The 19914-nt window shown below is 37.5% G+C and overlaps 2 long non-coding RNA genes across 2 annotated transcripts in view; one reads left to right on the plus strand and one right to left on the minus strand.

Moving 5' to 3' along the window:
* LOC134419403 (uncharacterized) overlaps nucleotides 1–19914 on the plus strand; it is a 109665-nt gene that overhangs the window by 68575 nt on the left and 21176 nt on the right. The window lies entirely within an intron of this gene.
* LOC134419852 (uncharacterized) lies at nucleotides 4893–18463 on the minus strand. Its single transcript, XR_010028173.1, has 5 exons — nucleotides 18401–18463; nucleotides 16327–16433; nucleotides 13908–13997; nucleotides 10364–10474; nucleotides 4893–5313 (listed from the first exon to the last, which is right to left on the minus strand). It is a non-coding gene; the product is annotated as an uncharacterized LOC134419852 (long non-coding RNA).

Raw genomic sequence — 19914 nt, forward strand, 5'->3', positions numbered from 1 at the left:
AGGCACAGCTTTTACCATTCTCCAATAATGGACAAAAAACAGAGCAACTCATCTTAAGAGGAATTTTATTACTCTTAACAGAGCTCTAAATTATTTGTCAAGGGTCAGAAAAAAATGTAGCTGCTGTGCACTCTCGACCCTCCTGCAGTAGCTTGCTGCCTAAGTTGTTTATTCACTGAAAATATTTATGCAAGGGATAGGCGTGGAGCAGAGGCTGAACAGAAACTCTGTGGTGGGATAAGGGTAAATCTCATTCTTTCTTGGAAGAATTTGTGAAGCAAGGAGAAGTTCAGATTTTTTTCATCCTCTTAACCAACCTGAGGCTCTGCTTTCCCACCTTCCTCTCTTGTCTTTTTAAACATGCAAACAACACTGTCACTTGGGTATTCTTAGCTAGGTCTGCATCTCTTGCTGACTAGGTAGGATAGGCCTGGTGCTAAGGCTCAGCTGGCACACAGGAGGAGATTCTGTTTTATTTAGAATACACATACCTTCTGCTGCAGCTTGTTGAGCTCCACCCGTAAACTTTTCGTGGTTTGGGTTTTTAAACAAACATCACAATGAACTTCATATCTCTGAGCCCTGAAGAAGTCTCAGCAGGATACACAGGAATTTGGCATTAATTAGAGCCTTTAGTAGAAATGTCGGAAGGGGATGCAGCTACCATAAGGGTAACACAAAATTAACCATTTTTTGAACTGCCATATTTCTCAACAGCAGGTTCTTTTTATGTTGAAAGACTGCATAAATCAGGCCAAACCACCAGGAAAAGAAAGGAACTCCTTTCTTTTGTTACTCTCAGATAAAATCAACTTAAAACAACCTTTTTTCTTCACTACTTTGTTCCTGTGTTTAAGTTGAAGCTGTAACTTTTGGAAAGTAGCAAAAGTGATAATTACTACATATTAAAGACAGAGTTCCAAATTACCTGCTTGCATTTTTTTAACAGTAACCCTTTCCAAGTGCTACACCAGCAACGATGGTAGTGAAATATATGTTAAAGTCAAATAGTCTAGTACAGATTCAAAAATCAAGTAAGCCTTTCTTATGTAGTCATTTCAGGTTAAATGTGGGGGTTCTTAAGTAAGAACAGAGTAAAAAAAGTAAAAGTGACTTTGAGTCTTGTTTACATAATTTCTTTCTGAGACCAGCAGAAACACTACCATTTTCCCATTGCAATAGTGTATGACATTTTGAGATTTTCCATTTCCATAAAGGAGCTTCTTGTGAAAGGAGAAAGTGCCCAGTGTGAGAGCAGAGGACACATTAATCCTTTATGGCTACACTGATTTGTTTTCCAAGGGCTACCATTGGTGCAATTTCCACTAAAGGATGCAGAAGATGGTCTTGTAACATGGAAAAAAATCCACAGCTGGAATTAATCTTATTTTAGGATGTTACAGCACCGGTATTTGCATCTGAACCACATGCTCTGATGCACTCTTTTGTCTGTGGAGGAAATTCCAGGTAGTGATTAATTTCCAAAGAAACACTGAAAATAGGTGAGGTGATCCGTACCTTTAGATGGCAAATATCTCTCTGTTGATGTAGGCACAACCCGGACAGTTTAGTGGAGGAATGGACTGTGCAATGTGGACATCTAAGATGAGATAAGATGATTTCCAGTTCAGCTGAAGACCTCACTGTTTTGCCTAGATCTACTCAAACATAACTTTGATTATTTTTCTCGAATAAGAGCTCTGGTTTCTAGGCCAATGTATCAAAATAATTTTGGGGAAAAAAGTATACAACAGGTACGAGCTATGAGTGCTATAAACCTGAAATACATGAAAAAAAAAGTCCTCTCATACAACCAGGTGTCTTTCTGATATCTCAATGAGCTCTGGAGAAGTAATAGTAGAAGTCATGAAGATAAATTCAAGCAAAGATAATTTACTTTATGACAATTTCTTTGAAGTCATTGACTGTAGTAATTATTGCAACAATAACCCAGATTGTCTGTGTTGGTTGCACAGGATGTTAGCTACAGACAGAGGTGGTTACAGTCCTAGTAGTGGTACAACCCATGGTGGAAATGCAAAATAGTTTCATTTGCTCCTAGCAGACATGCAGTGTTTGTAGAAAGGTACAAGTACCTGTTTAACATAGTATTTTGAGTTAAAGTACGGCCAGCAGAACCATCTGGAATCCAGTCTGTTTCCCCAAATGAATGTGAGTAAGAGTATCTGAATAGCTGGACCACAGTAAAATAACCTTTTAGTAAACCTCAGTGGCAGTATTGGGCACTCAGTATCTCCCATGAATTAGTGACACCACAATTCAGGCACTACAAAAGTACTGCACTCAGGTACACTGTGGTGAGCTGTGAATCAGTACCAGGTTCACTGACCTGGAGGTATAAGTATAGACATTTATGCCTGGAGAATTATGGCATTAAATTGTTTGTTTGTTGTGTGGGTGGGTGTGTATGAGGAGGGAACAGATGAAACACCAAAACCACTGAAAAGGGAAAGACAGAAATGCAATGGGCTGATCTTACCAGTCATTATCTTTAATGAACTTCCTTTTCCAAAATACTGCCTTTGAAAGAACTTCATCTTCTTCCCAAATTTTATACCTGACTGACATATATATATATCTGACTGATATATTTTATGTCTGACTGATTGTCTGGCCCCTGACTTGGGCGCAGAACTGCTCATTGCAAGTGCTTGGGAAGAGAAGGTGTGGTGAAGATAGAATTAAAAGGTACAAAATTAGGTTGATTTAAAGTCAAAATGGTGTATTTTAACATTTAGGAAAAAGTACATACATGACTGTGTTATACATTGGGATGTCGGGCTCATTGTTAGCACCTTAAAGCTCATGTGATGTGTAACTTTTAACTTCATATAATTGGTAATAAGTATCTTTAGCTCTTTCATATATCCTAATACATTCTACTGCTCAGCTTGCCTAAAACTGAAGTTAATTTCCTTGAAAGCTTCTTCTTTTAAACCCATTCACCCTCAATAACTTCCTTTTTAACAAAAGGGAAGGTGTTTCTAACTCTTTTAAAAGTTCAAGACTGAATAAGTTTATCCTTGCATACAATTTTTGTAATCTTAAAAAATTAAAAGATAAAAATACTTTAATTTAAAAAGGTATCTTAAAATGCACATGATAGAAATGTGCAGGTAAGGAAAATTTAAAGCAAAATGAGCAGCACAGCTTGATTTTCAGATATAAGATTATTCTGAGAGTCTAAAGAAAGCTCTAAGTGTGTAACAATTATATTTACAACTATTTTAATTTGTTGCCTTGCTGAAACAATTTTTTTTTGTCTCACCTTAACATCATATCCTAAGGTTTTTTCCTACCTGCCTACTAGTTTTCCAGCTCTATTTCCTCTCAGTGCGTGACGTCATCTGCCAGGGAACATAGAGAAATACTCATTTGTTTGTGTAATTAAGCAAATCACAAACATATTCAGCATTTGTATATAGATAGACATTAAGATAGGAAAACTTGAAAATACATTATGCTGCATAAAACATCTGAATAACTTCTATCACATTGTAAAGCCCAGAGAACATTCATTGCCCAAGAAAAATGGGAGACTGCTCTCAAGAACATTAGCAAATTACCTGGTTTTTTTGTTATTATAGATAGATTTTTATTCATGCAGTCCAATTTTCAGTCCTAGCTCACAGCTTTACATCAGTAATCCTATTTTCTTCTGGCAATTTATTAGTAGTGTGAGATTGTGGACACAATTCTCTGCGGGTGAAAAATTCCACCTACTAAAGAGTAGGTTTGAGAATCAAGGTTCTATATTGCATTGATTACTGCAGAGCACAATGTGGTATAATAGGTGAGAACCAGCTATGGTTATAAAGATCAAGTCTATTGTAGGTACAAAAGCCTATTTTATGTACATTAAAGAGCCTTGATTATTTAAAGGCATTTGTGCTGTTGGTTATTTTACACAGGTTATTTACACTGCTGATTAAATTGCTTGCAAAGCAGTCAGATTTCCATACACAAGTAGTCTAACAGAAATATTATGCAGCCAGCAATTTGCCAGTTGTCTGTTGACAAAGACAGAGAGTAAGCCACTTACTACTGTTTTTATACAATGAATCATTTTTGTAAAAATGGAGCAGTCTAATGAAAATTCAAATGTATTGCTTTTCCCGATTCAAACAGAAATCCAAGCACTTCATATACTCTGCAAATAAGCCTCATTTGCCACTGTGTATCAACTAACAAGCAATTTCAGTTCTACATGCACATTTTAAATAAAATTCTCTAAATTTAAACAGGTAGTTCCATTTTACTTCCATAAACAGATACTTTCAAAATATTTAGACATCTGTATATAATACTGTTTAAACTGTTTGTTCTAAAACATAAATAGCTATCTCAGTGTTTGAGTTACCACCTGATGTCTTTCTCATTTAAGGGGAAAACATAAAAAATAATTGGGATAACTAGAGTCAGGAACAATGCTTACACAGCATGTCAGCATCTTTTATTGTGCCTTAATTGTAAGAACACTTAGAGGGGAGCAGTGGGCGGACTGGCTCTGCAGGAGATGTGAAATGCCAGGTCTCAGGGAGCTTTTGTGGCTTTGCTGAGGGTTTCACCAGTGCTTCTGTGCTCAGCTGACATAACCCAGAGCAGTGCCCCTTGGAGGGAAGGGGCCTCAGGCCTGGAAACAAGAGCATGAAATGTCTGAGCTCGCAGGAGCGTTCTGCCGCTCTGAATGCCTCAGTGCCAGGCTCAGATCCTCCTGTAAGTCTGAGCCCTGTCCACTTTCTCTTTTTGTCTTGGTTGATAAGACAGGTGTCTGCTAAGGAAGGCAGGAGCCTCCCCTGAAATGGAAAATGTAAACCCCCTTCCTATGAATTATTGTAATTTTGAAATTAAGGAGCTCTTAGGGAAAGATATGGAAGTAGGAATAACAGTGCTTTATTAGGGAAGAAAAGAAAAATAAAAGAAACAGTGCAGTAATACAAAATAACACTGAGAGAGTCAGAATACAACCTGACACCCTGTTGGTCAGAGTGTTGGTAGCAGTCCCATTAAATAGTGGCTGCAGTCCTCCTGGAGTAGCAGGTGTGGTTCTGTTGAAGCAATGATCCTGTAGAATGGTGCAGTTTTCCTCTGGAATTCAAGTGAGGATGTGGATATCTCTGGTCTTCCTCTGGGAATCCAGCGGGAAAAAGCCACCCCGGTGTTCCAAATCCCAGATTATATCCAGGTAGGAATGCTTGGCTCCTCCCCCTGGGCAGAGCATCTCCCAATGGGAGGGTGTAATTTTATCAGTCATGCAGGGACACTCCATGGCCCATGAGCAGCAGAGATTTCCTGGAGGGAAGATGGGTCATGGAAGAGATAAACAAAACTCCCCAATTAACAGAAGACAACTGCCCCATCTCTAACAGATGGGAAATAGAATACCTCCAAACCACATCTTACAACCCAGGACGCTTTTCCAACATTCCAGAAAATTTTGCTTCACAGCCATTACCAACTCTACAAACATGTAGGATCTTTTGGACCTCTGGTCCCTGCTATTTTTGCACAAGCCTTTGGGATGACTCTTCCCTCCTCACCTGTGCAGCCACACCATGTGTGAAGCCTTTTCCAACTGTGTGTGCTGCATGTCTGGCTTGTTGCATGTAGTGTACGTATCTGCTGCATGACATATTTAGATAATTGCTGCTACATATTTTCTAATAGGTAGACATTTATGCCTAGAATTACATTCTCTTCTCTGCCCTACATATGTAGTAAATTGTCCAGCTCTCAGTGAAGCTAATAAAGAAACTGGATCAGGTTCTGATCATGAACATTTTTGTCATATGCCAGTTGGCACAAACATTAAAGACAATCAGATTTCAACCATATTTCTGTATTGGTGAATTGGAAAAGATTTATGGTATACTAAGAATCTAAATTTAGAAAGGTGTAGAATTTTCTTGTTTAGTTTGATCTACGTCCAAAAGAAAAAAATCTATCTGAAAAAAATTGTGTACTCAAAATTATTACTTTTAAATTTTCCCCAATGTGCTTTCTGTAATCCACTGTATATTGTGAAAAATCATTATTTTCTCACAGTTTCACAAGGTCTTTCACACAGCATGAGAGAATACAAAGACTTTGAAAAGTGTTTATAGGATATGTGAATTATGATTGAAAGTTCAAAGAATCTGTCACAAACATTCAGACATGGATATAAAATACCTGGAACTGCTTTTGAATCAGTAATGGGAATTGACTGTATTATCAACTGAATGTATCCTTTCTTTAAAAAGAAATTGTGTATATCTGGTATATTCAGAAGAAGTTCATTTTAAACACAGGAAACTTGTTCATCACTGTCATGGCACTTCTGTAGTCTTTGGCAAAACTTTCACTGGATGGAGCGTGATTGCATTTCCATCTGATATACCTAGTATGTATTAAATACATAAAATGTAGAGAGGTGTATGTCATAGAGTCACCATCATAGAATGGCCTGGGTTGAAAGGGACCTTAAAAATCACCCAGTTCCAACCCCTCTGCCATGGGCAAGGGCACCTTCCACTATCCCAGGCTGCTCAAGAGCTCCATCCAACCTGACCTTGGACACTTCTAGGGATGGGGCATCCACAGCTTCTCTGGGCAACCTGTGCCAATACCTCACCACCCTCACAGGAAAGAATTTCTTCCAAATATCTAATCTAACCCTGCCCTCTTTCAGTTTGAAGCTGTTCCACCTTGTCCTGTCACTGCCTTCTCTTGTGAATAGTCTCTTTCCCTTTTTCTTGTAGGCTCCCTTCAGGGGTAGGAAGGCTGCAATTAGGTCACTTTGAAGCCTTCAACTATAATATATATGTGATAATATATATAGTGTGCCTTTATACATAATCTCTATGTATTTGTCCTCAGAAAGATTAGATCACAGTTAAAGTAGTGTTGATTCTATGATCAATTAATAACTTTAAATAAATAAAAGAGTATTTACTGCAAGGATAACTTTGAGCCTCCACAAAGTGATGGAGAGTGAAACCCGCTTGCTAAGCAATGGATTTCAGTTTAAATGCAGCATGTGAGCAGATCTGTGTCTTGCCCAGAAAATTGATTAAACATGTGCTTAAGTTAAGTAGATGTTCTAGTATTTTGCTGTGTCAAGTTCCATGTATTGAATTACTACTCTGGATGAACAGCAAGTTGTTTCTTGGCAAGGGTTGAATTGCAATTCCACTCTCTGCCAACCTAGAAAATGCCTTTTTAAAAAGAAAGTAGGCCCAGCCATGTTGTTTTTTAGGGTTTTTTCCTCCCCCTGAGAAAGAATTAGAGATGTGCTCTTTCATTTTTGAAAAAATAATTGATCCATAGCTAGCCACAGTATTTTTTAAAACGCATTAGATACTGATGTTGCCCTCATGGCTATCAGTCAAGCCAAGATACAAAGACTTATTTCTGTTAACTATATGTTCAATATATATAAAAATACAATATTCATGATATCATTATTTTTGTTGATTTGAGATATATTAGCATGGGCTATCTGAAATTCAAAATGATAACTGTAATATTTTTGTCATAACTGGGACTGTGAAAAAGCACACTATTGACTGTGTGCTTCCCATGAAGAAATATATTAGAGCAGTTGCTGCATTTGGAGCAAGTGGAAGTGAATTTCAGCATAGTCATCCAGACACTGTGCCCCTGTGCTGGGCTGACTTCTATTTTTTCAGAAATAAGGACAAGGGAGGTTGTGTATTCATGATTAATCCATTGGATTCTTCAGATCCTACCCCCTGGAAGAATACATGGTTCTTTGACCACAGTAAATCTACCTTTTAGAGATATTTGTATACCTTGGCAATTGTTCATTTTGTGGGTAATGGGTGGTGTGTGTTATTGAAAGACTGAAAACTGGCTTGCTCTGTGTTTATACATTCCCCTGTTTCAGAAAGTTGCATGCTTATTGTATTCTTGACTTCTAGTCCTAGAAACAGAATTAAAAGGGCTTTAGAAGGAAAAAAAATCTGCTTGAAATTGAAAAGATAATTTTGAAAAAGAGGTAAATTATCAGACTTTATTAATTTCTATGGGTAAAAAAAAATCACACAAAAATAGCTTGTGCTTTCAAGATTGACTCAGGAGAACAGATATTTTCTGAAATTGATGTATTTTAGTATATAGATTTTTCATTTTAAAAAGTAAGATAATTCCTGTTAATTTCTTTTATTTTAAAAAAGTAAGGTAATTCCTGTTCATTTCTTTATCTGGGATTTCACAAGTCCTACAATGCCAAACAAATTATTTGAGAGGGAATTATTATTTAGATGTCTGGTTTGAGAATATTTTTTGCAGCTCTACTGAAGTAGAATGAGAATTTTCCTTTACCCAGGGTGTGTATGAGTCTTTCAGTTAAGTTTACCTGAGCTAGTAGCAATATTTGGATTACAGTTAATATCCAAGATTGATGGATCCATATCCATCTGTAAGTGCATTGAATATATTTAAGAGGAAATGTGCATGTGTTTGCATGTAGTATATAACGTATTTTTGTACTTACATGAAAAGTCTCATGTTGAAAGACAAGAAATGTTACCTTCCACAGAAATAGTAGGAATGGGAAAGCCCTCGGCATCTCTGGAAAGAGTTCAGGGCTATCATATGCCTAATATAAAAATTGCTCTGGAAATTTTGTAGTAACATTACTGATTTTTAAGGTAATATTTTTTAGTCATTCTTAACATATCGCTTGAGTAGTAGAATCCCTCTGTGGATTATAATGAAAATTAATTCTCTTATTAACCCCCAAAACTAATGTAATTCATCTGACAGGGAAAAAAAAAAAGCTTTTATATATTAACCATTAGTGCTTTGCAGCAACATAGAAATCTCTATCTGAACAGAATTGCTTTCTGTGTATCTGTTGCTTATTTGCTTTGATACTGTGGTAGCAACGTTTCAATACAGTCTATAGAAAAAAAGTCTCATTTGTAGCTGCCTAAGAAATATTTAATTTACTTTTTAATGAAGTTCATTACTTAAGACTTTGTATGCTACAGTATTGCTGGAAGCTGGAACCTGACCCCACTTTGCTTTTACTTTCTTCACATATTTGCTTTTATCATGTCAGTTTTACTCAAGTGACATGGAAATATGCAGATTTTTTTCCCCTTTTTCCTCCATTTTTTCTTTTTTTTTTTCTTTTTTCTTTTTTTTTTTTTTTTTCAGAAGGAGCTTATCAGTTGCTGGGCCTAGATTGTGAATGCAAGCTTTGATGTTAACAGCACCAGTGCCTTTCTTTTTTATTTGGGGCATTAAGTTCAATTACATATTCAAAGTATCTGTTCAATGCTTTTGCTGGAATGTTTCAATAATTAAAATAACTGAGCTTTTTTAAAGTAGACTTTCCTCAGTGTTTCCATCCTAGTACAGATGTAACTCAGACCCAATCCTCTTCTTGCTATTAAATTCATTTATTTCAAATCTCTGTGTTGATGTTCATAGGCCAGTGTAGCATGTTTTAAAAGCAGCACTTTAAGGAGTTGCTTGAAAAACATCAGCCAAAAGAATATTTACTCTCTTTTGTTTTGTGCTGGAAAAAAATATACACTGATAAAGAACTGCAGTTTAGAAATATTTACTTAATGAAAAATATACTGAGTTTATCCTGGTGTTTACTGACCAGTGTAATGAGAAGCAAGCTGTAAGTCATTGTTTCAAAGATAATGTGTTTGATGGAAAAACAACAATTACTTCATATGTTTTAAGAGACAGTAAAAAAATTCCAAACACAAAAATCCAACCAACCAAACACAAAAAAAAAACAACTCATCAGCCAACCAAACCCAACCCAAATATCAAAATAATTTTAACTGCATGGCCATGCATAAATCCCTATTTAAAAACTGCATGGTTTTGTCCACTAAACCTTTTAACAGTACTTTTGTGATCCATTCACAGAAGTCCCCTAACATAAGATAGCTTATTTCAAAAAGGAATTTCAAAGTAGATTCAAGAGCTGTCTGAGTCTTCAGATAATCTATTTCCACTTCAAGCTCTCCAAGCAAATTCAAAGCCTAGCCAGTTTTCCTCCAAAGTCCCTAGCTGGGAAAACAAGGTCCTGAAAAATTATGTCTCCTCTTGTTACAGCCTGACAGATATTTTTTAAACTTAGAAAAGATTATCAATTTTCATTAAACTTTTTTTGAAAGATAAAAGAGATCATGGGAGAAAAGCAGCAACTGTCACAAAAACCCAAAGTAACAAACGTAGGTGGTTGAAATATGTAGAGAGGCTGAAGGATGCATGAGTATTGTGTATTGAGAAATATTGGAGGTGGTCAGAAGTTGCACATTAAAATTACCCCCACCAGTCCCAGTTTCAGTGAGTCAGTCAGAACAAGCACCTGAACAGGAAATTCCATTTCCATTCCATTCTTTCAATTCCATGGAAAACCCCAAAATTCTATTGATGAGGTTTTACAGAGCCAAACCCTTGACTTTCTCAGATTCTTCCCCTAAAAAAACAAAAAAGAAAAAAAGAAAAAGGAAAAACATCTGTAATATGGAAGCTACTGTTATGTCTAGTGTAAGCAGGTGAATATACAGTTGTAACTAGGAAGTCAGGAAACAAGGCAGGCAACACAAAAAAGGAAGTATTTTGAGGAGATGAGATAATACATTCAACAACTTAATTGAAAATCAATGTTTTTGTCACTACAGAACAAGAGCTTTTCAGCTAATATACTGTGAATTAATAGGACTGCTTATCCTATGATACTGTGTAAATTCTTTCCATGCCTTTGAAGTGATTGTTTTAAGTAAGCTGGGAGTTCTACAGAAATTGTGTCTCTGCCTGAATCAGTGATTCTTTATTTTGAGGGAGTGTAGGGGTTAAAATTATCTCAGCAGGAGAGTGCTTGGCTTTTATCCTAAGGATGTGCAGTGGCACCAACAGGGAAGGATGCAATGGCAGTGGCTTTCAGGACATCAAGTGTCAGCATCACAAACAGAAGCAGCGTGAGCAGACTGTGCTGATGGTGCTCCTTTCTTCCTCTGCCATTAGAAAGTTGGCGGGTGCCAGCGGCTCTCACAAAGTGGGATCCAAATTGCCATGGTTACTCCCAGCCCTACAGTCCAGGAAGAGTTGCCCAGTGGTGGCAGAGGCTGGAGCACATCTATCTGGGCAGCAGCTCAGAGCCACAGCCACCCTGGATCAGCACGGGGGCAGGCACTTCAGTGGGATGGCAGCAGCTAATGCCAGCTAGAGATTTGCCCCTGTGCTGTGTGATCCCCTGCTCTAACTGCCCCAGAGACACAGCCAGCTCCTCTGCCAGCCACACTCAGAGAACAACGTTGTGACAGCTGAGTTCCGTCTAATCCCCTGCCTTAAATATCAGGCTTCAAGCTGTGAAAGGCAGAGAGGAAATGGTATGGAGTTGTGTACTGTCTTCTATGATGACAGCTAAAATAGGTAGGGAGCATCCTCTTTCTGTGGAAAGTTTTGCTTTAAAAAGGGAAAAAAAAACCCTGGTAAAATCTTATTTGTCATTGTGCTTGGAAAAACAAAACTCCATTAAATATTAGAGACAGTGGTTGCAATTAACAAATATTTTTTATTTGCTAAATATTGCATAGCTCTTCCCTGAAGAGTCTAGAGAATCTTGTCTTCTATTAATGATTTTGCAAAAAAAAAGCTATTCTTTTGCTATTTAAATAAGTTAGATTAAATATTTGTCACCAGTTGTCTTATAAACTTTTATAACTGCTTTTAACTACAAGTTGGTAAGGTCAAAAATACAGAGACAACCAAGAATACTGTAATTTAACTAAATACCTCATAGTAGAGTGCATACTTTAGCTTGTAGCAAATTAAAACCAGGTAATTTGTGTAAGTTTTTTATTGATGCATGGTAGCTCAGCAGGGCAAAAAAACCCTGCATCTTTGAGTCTTAAGTCTTTTTGTATGTATAAGCTATCACCAGTGAAATTACTTTTGTGATTAGTCTGATACTCCTCAGTGACCTGCATAAGCTGTGGAGGCAGTCAGTGCACAAAACCCTTCATATAACCCTTCCTCATGTAGTTAACTGTGTATGTTAACAGCTTTACCCCAGTTAAACCAGTGCAACTTGAATTAGAAAGCACACTACTGCAAAAATATTATCTAAAGCAACATTTTGGAAATAGGAAGATTTACAATTCTATGATGGCACTACTCAGGCACTTCTCATTTTCAGTAGCCAGGAATAATTATTGGTACCTGTCCTACTGATAGTACTTTTTTTCTCTGTGCACAAGTTTCTTAATAAGGAAGATATTTCTTCTTTACTAGAATTGCATTTTTTTTTACCAGATCAAAGCATCCAAGGTTTTTGTCATAGGTGAAAGGTGAGCTAATAAAACCATCATCCCTTTGGACAATGGATCTGACTGATATAAAGTGGCTTTTTCAATAGCTTGTAATATAGTCAGTGGTTGTATTGTATTTTAAAATCAACAAGCTAATGTGAAACCTTCAAACATCAGAAAAGTAAAAATGTCTTTATAATTCCTCTAAATGTTGTTGGAAACAGACACTTTGTAGAGCTTACAAGGATTATTCTGATACCACAAACTTTGGTAAAGACACATATCTGTAGCATTTATAAAACCTTTCAGTGTATATTAATTTGAGGTGAAAACTGATAACTTAAGATGCAGGTAATATAAATTGGCAACGTTTGCAGCAAATTGTAATTACTGGTGTTTTGATCCTTGGATGTTTTTTGGCTTCTTCACATATGCAGGCCTGTTTGTGATTATGTTTTGTCAAATACTTGCAAGATTAAGCCAGGATTAACTAGGTGATAAGTAAATCTTTTATTTGGGCTGGTGGGCTCCCATTTTAAGCCTCTTGTAACTCAATCTTGAAGTGTGACAATTTAACCCCAGCTGGCAACTGAGCCCCACACAGCCACTCAGCCAGTCTCCCTCAGTGGGATGGTGGAGAGAATTGGAAGTGCAAAAGCCACAAAACTTGGATTGTGGGTTGACATAAAGGCAGTTTAATATGTAAAGCAACAACTGTGCCCTCAAACAAAGAAAAAGAAGGATTTCATTCACTACTTAACACAAACAGGTGTTCAGCCATCTCCAGAAAAGCAGGGCCTCATCATGTGTAACAGTGATTTGGGAAGGCAAATGCCATCACTCTGAACATTCCCTCTTTCCTCCTCTTTCCCCCAGCTCGATGTGCTGACCATAAAGCCACATGCTATGGGACATCCTTGGGTCAGCTGTCCCATCTCTATCTGTTCCCAATTTCTTGTGCACCCTCAGCCTCCTCACTGGTTGGGGTGGTGGTAATAGAGGCAAAAAAGGCCTTGACTCCTTGTAAATGCTGCTCAGCAAGAATGAAAGCATCTTTATATTATAAAGCCTTTTAGTGCAAATCTGAAACAGTCCTGCCCTAGCTACAATGAGGAAAATTAACTCTACCCCTGCCAAAACCAGCACAGAGGTGAGCTGCAAAGCTGTCATTGTGAGAGTAATGAGCAGTTTCATGTTATTTAGTTCCTCTCCAATCTCACCTATTAGAAACTTGGAAAAGAGAGAGGAGATACAATAAAACTTAGGCTTTTTTTCAAGTCTGTTCCCAGCACAAGTCTTTCAGAACTTAAAAGAAAATGTGAGGATAGTAGAGGAATAAAACAAAAGGAGATTGTGGTGCAGCAGCACACCTCAAAAACCTCACTCAGTCGCTTTAACTAAGTCCAGCACAAGTTCAATACAGAGAATTCTCTTGCGCTTTCACAGGATTTGGAGAGTGGGAAAGAGCAGGCAGGACAGTTAGCACACAGTGACAGCAGGAAAAACATGAGACCTTATTCAAAAGCAGTGGTGGCTGGAGAGAGTGAGACTGCACAGTTCAATGGGCTTTTGGTTCAGAAAACAGGAGAAAGCCCTTACCAGGTTCAGACACAAGTTACAGCACGGCCACCTTTTTGGAGCCATAGTAATTTGGTGTAGAAACAAAGTTGTTCATTGCTACTGCAATTCCTGAAGATTTAACATGAGAGATAATATATTTAGATAGTCTTTATATCATTTCATCATCCTACAATTTTTTCTGGTATTTCTACAAGCAATGCCCTACATACAGACAGCCCCTCTTAAAAAAACAGTTAGGAAATAATTTCTGGCTGACCTTTCCCTTACCTACTCTAAAGACACAAGAATCTGACGCAAATATCACATTTGCACTAACCAAATCAACACTAAACTCTCTGTGAAGTGAATTGAATGTGTTTTTTGTAGCTGAATACAGCTTTCTTTGAGTTTTTTGGGGGCACACTGCTGATGGCTAGCCTGAGCACAAGTCTTGATTTTTGCCAGGGTATTTTGTGATTCTGAAGCTCCCTCATTTTAAGCAATAAACTGACCTTAGAGAAGGTGGTACTTTGAGATCACATACCCTCTGCACTGATTCCTCCAGTGCAGCATAGGAGGGGGCATTTGGGATCTAGAATAACAGGAACATGCACACTGAGCAGCATTCCTCTCAGCAGTGGCCACCCCTGATGGGTGTAAGCCTGTCCAGGCTGTCAACACCTCTGGTTGTCTTTCAGATCAAAAATCAGGAATATAGGAGGGCCAGTACCTTGGGTATTTTTGCCTGTAAATGGGTGTGCTGTATGTCTGCATGGCTCTGCTGCATGTGGTATGGGAAAATCTGAGATCCCAACCAGTGGGACATAGGGAGAAGGAGCAGAATTTATCAGAGGTGGCCCTTTCTTCCTCAATCAGCATAAATTTATCAGCCTGATTTTTTTTTTACCAAATAACCTCCTTTAGTGAGATGTTAGATTTCTAATAAAGTGAGACTGAAAATGTATATTTGGGTGTCAGTTGTCAAACTGTACTGATTCCCTTCACATATTAGTCCAATATTTTTTTGTCAATTGATACCTTTATTTGTAACAACACAACTGACATTAGATGGTTGTCTTTGCAAAATGAGCTTCATGTAATTACACTGTAGAAGTATAAATACATTTGGCATTAGTGTTGTGTGGTACCAGTTACATTGTCTTCTCTTGTCTTACACAGCCCTGGTTTTGCATGTAGTTCCACTAATATAACTAAGAAACTTGAACTCAAAGAAATGTTTGAAATAGATAGCAAGGCAAGTTGTAGAGTCTCAAACAATTCTAGGAAAACCATTTTTCTTGTAGTCAGTTACTTCCTGGGTCCTAATGAAAAAGCCCAGGCAGAAGCAGGAATTTTCCCTTCAGTTTACCCAGCATAAAGACAACCGAGTCAAGAAGAAGCAAAATAATTGTACTGTAATTCTTGGTTTGAAATTTGATGAGCAGCATTTACAACTTGTCCATTTTGGGTTGGGGTGTTAGTTTCTTTGTTTGTTTCTTTGTTTGCTTGGGTTTTTTATCCAGAGAATTAATGTCTTTTCAGAGTGTTTTGTGGAGAAAGCACTTGTAATTCTTTGGGTTTTTTTCTAAATGGGCAGAATTTCTGACCCTGAAGTGTATTATACTTTCTCATCTATTCAAATGGACGTCTAGCCAGATTTCTAGTTTCTTAAAAAATCTGGCGGTAATTTAATTATTTTTATTTCTAAACTGATCTCAATAATTACATACTAGACCTTTCTCTCATGTTTCCAACTTTCCTTGTGTACCTCAGATATCCTAAAGTATTGAGGTGGAGACATTATTACCTAAAGCACACTGGAAAAGTTTTGTGGAAAACTCTGAAAGATTATTATCTCAAGTGTTATCCCACTTCACATAAATACTTTATGTGGTACAACAACTTCACTTTCTGGTTAAAAACATTAAAAGAACGAACCTGCATGGGTATTGTTATTAATATGTGGCACTTTGTTTTAATTTAATTTTAATATTGTTATTAATATGTTATTAATGTGGCACTAACAAATGAGGATTTTTGAGAATTATTATAATTCTGTCAAAACCTCTATTTTTTTACTGTAACTAAGGACTTGTTTTGAACCATTCCCAGATAATGTTACCATGAAGTACTACTATAAGAACATCTAGTAAGCTGTAACAGCTACGGTGTGCCATCCATTACCTCAACAGCAGCTTTTTGTAGGCAGTAATGTTTGTTAAGTCGTGCAATGGGAATGATGGATCTGTGGGCTCAAGGAGGTTAATGTTGACAATGAGCAATTATTATTTTTGACAAGAATACCAAAGGGTTTCAAGATGAGTCTTCTAACTGAAAGCAGATTATGACTTCAGTTTTATTACTAAATGTCAAGCATAGATGTCAAGCATATAAACGTGTGATGTAGAGGAAGATCATATTATTATAGTGAGAGACAAAGCAGGGATCGAATGATGACCTTTTCTTGTGGGTTTTCTTTTGGTTACCCACAGGAAGAAGGAGGCAGAGTCCTCAGCATCTTAAAAAGGGAAATGGGGGAAGAAAACATCCGGAGAGGACACTTTCCTACAGATAAAAAAACAGAGAGAAAAAAAGCACAATATGATTTTAATGAAGTCAATACTTGCGGATGTCTGTGGGTACTGGTGTGTGACTTCCGTGTCTTTCTTGTAGATAGAGTGTAATAGTAGGGGGGTGGGACAATGAGCCTCAATAACCTTCCAGAGTGCAGTTCTCTGTCTGTCTGATAATCACAGCTACAAGGGATTTTTCTGTTTGGTGTTTAGATGAGATATTTTCCCCTCTGGCCTGTTGGTATGTGTTGCAGCCTTGATCTTAGACATGCTGGTCTCTGTCAGAGCTATTATTCAGACCACACTCCTCTGATGAAAGACAGAAAATATTTATAAGAGGCAGCTCCACCTCTCATTTGTTTTATGTGTGGCTGTGACAATAGCTGGTAAATTTAGTTTCTGCTGAGACTTAACACTTGGGCAGGGCTCCTTATTTATCACATTCATTGGAACACCAAAGGCACTTCTGATCAAAACACTTGAACTCAAATAATCTAGAACTACATGAATATTCAAATTTATAACCAAATTTCATTGCTGACTTTAGCTGTAGAATGGGGGGCAAGTAGGATCCCTGTTAAAACAGCCTTTGCAGTTGTTAAAAGGCATTGCTTTGTCACTTGTTTAACATACCTTTACATGAAAGGGAAGCAATCTGTGTTTTTCTGTGGGTGGATTTGACCAAGAAAAGGTTACTGGGGACATGACATTACAAAGAACAGTGTTAGAACTTCTTTGAATGGATATAATGATTAAATTGGATGTGCCCAAGCCTGTACTGACATTTTTTGATTCCATTCTGTTACTCTGCTGGAGACACCAAGTATCTTCTTTCCTGTCTTTTTTCTTTTTCTTTTTTTTTTCCTACTAAACAAATGAAAGCACAATCTATAAAAATTCCTTTCACATAATCATAAATTGTTCTGGTATTTAAAGATACATTTCTTAACCATGGAAAATTAAACTAAATTGGAAAGGCAAGCCAGAAAAACAGAGATGGCATCTTATGGACACAAGCATCTTCTAGACACAAGCTGAGTTTTTTTGAAATTGCAAGAGTTAATTAAATATGTAACAAGGATGCCAGACTCTTCATGAATGCCTTTTTGAGAAGATCAAGGTTCTTTCACACTGGTTGAGTTCCTTCTGAAAGTAAAGCAGGTATATTGTGATAAAGAGAACACGCCCCAAGTTTGTTTCTTTACTGCTATAATTTTCAGATAATTCTTTCATGTACAGACGTGTAGGACCTCAGACATCCCTCAATTGTTCTTTTAGAAGTGTTATGTAGGAAATTATCACAGTGGGACCCTTTAAGCCCACTAATACACCATACGTGCAATCACAGGATCATTAAAGCTGGAAAAGACCTCAAATATTGTCAAGTCCAACCTTTGATCAATTATCACATTGTCAAATAGACCATGGCACTAAGTGTCGCATCCAGCTGTTTCTTGAACATTTCCAGGGTTAGTGATGCCACCACCTCCCTGGGTAGCCCCTTCCAATGCTCAACCACCCTTTCCATGAAGGAATTCTTCCAGATCTCCAAACTAAACCTCCCCTGGTGAAGCTTGGTGTGATGCTTCTAGAACCCTGTGAGAAGAACCTAAAATATGCTCCACTCTAGATCAAAATCTACCCAGACATTGTTCTCTTTTAACTCTAAGAGCTGGAGGGGAGCCGATGAGACCTTCATCTCCCAGAAACTGTGGCTGCCAAGAACATCAATGGCACCAGTTTCTCCAGGGCTTCAATCAGATTTAAAAATTTCAATGCAAGGGGAATTTCAGGAGGTGCGCTGACTGGTGTTACTGAGATTATTTTTTAGAGTATGCATGTACTGCAAAAAAACCCCCTGATTTTGTGACACCATCAGCTGATAAATATCTGTTGCACTCCTTGCATGCTGATCATCAAGTCCTTTCTTGAAAAGGATTTTCAGCAATGTCTTCTTACCTTTGCCTCATCCTCAGTTTGATAATCCATCTTTCCCAGCAGTGCAATACCACTGTACTGGGGGGACTGGAATGTGCACTATAACCATATTTTCAAATGCTAGATGATGTTTAAAAATCCAGCTCAGAATGGTTAAATATTTATAGAGGGTTACACGGTTTCCAAGCAGGAAAGCAAGAGTTAAGATATTGTCTGTTACACATTGACCTGTAATAAAACAAAACAAAAAAAAAAAGTACTCTTACCTTGCAGTCTAGAAGGTGGTCAAGTATCTTCAGTTCTTCCTAGATAATGTAGTGCTGATTTTGCATGTCTCAAATACATCACTGATCATCTGCTTGGAAGTTTCTGCTTAAATCATAAAGAATAATTTTAAGGTTTTCCATCATGTGGAGCATATTCTTGCCAGGCAGATCAGGCTTTAGATGTCTCAGTGTCATCTTTCTCAATTTTAGGACTTTGCAGAGGGCTGTCAACAGATTTCAATGGTGGACAGAGGAAAATGGCAAGGACTGAGAGGTTTCAGAAGAGTCTGGTCTCATTTAGATGAAGGCATAATCATGGGATGGGTCTGTCTACTTCAGACAGGAAAATAGAGGAAAAATAAATTTTGCTGCATTTCCTGGCTAAGGTGACATATTTTACTCTGGGTTTGGACAGTGAAAAGTCAGATTGGATAGGTTCTGGAGAGTCTCATTATAGGTGACTGCAAATTCCTGACTGTTCTTAAGACCATTTCAAGAAGGCATGCCACTTGATAAAACTAAATGGAAGAAAATCCTGAGATCTGAATACTGTGGACTTTTTAACCTTTGCCCAGTAGAACCTTTGCTTCATGAGAAATCAGTGGAACATTGGATAAATTCCTTAGATTTTGAAACAATAACGTTTCCTGTCTCTTTCCCTCAGCACACATCCATGTGTGTATGCACATGCACAGACAACACAGACATATTTATCTGTCTATATATAATCTTCAGCGGAAGCTCATGTACAGGGGAAATCCTGGGAATAATTAAGGAAAGGATCCTGCATGCTCCAGCAGACGGAATACATTTTTTTCATTTAAAGCAGTTTTTTTTTTCTTCCCCTTTACCACCAACTTGCTGCAATTAGGATGTTGTTGGAGAGATATCAATTGAGATTTGGGAACTGTTTTTTTCTGGAAATGTTTTGAATTAAAATCTAATTGGTAGCTTTCTTTGATAACTATTTTATTGTTGGGTGCAGCTAAATGGAAATCAACCACAAAGGGAACTCAATTTTGTTTGTCATTAATTTTAACTTGATTTCACAAATGACTTACATATATGATATTTTCCCTATTTGTTCTGCATCATTCCTGAACAGCATTTAGGCTGATGTAGTGTCATTTTCCCATTTATTTATGTTACTTTAAAATATCCTGCATTACTTTAAGCATGGCTGTCAGCAAAATGGTGAAGAAGGAGTAAGTAGACCAAAGTGGTATTTCCTGCAGTTTATGAAAAACTGTGGAATTAGCAACCCTGAGG

Source organism: Melospiza melodia, chromosome 6 (assembly GCF_035770615.1).
Source record: "Melospiza melodia melodia isolate bMelMel2 chromosome 6, bMelMel2.pri, whole genome shotgun sequence".
Lineage (NCBI taxonomy): Eukaryota > Metazoa > Chordata > Aves > Passeriformes > Passerellidae > Melospiza > Melospiza melodia.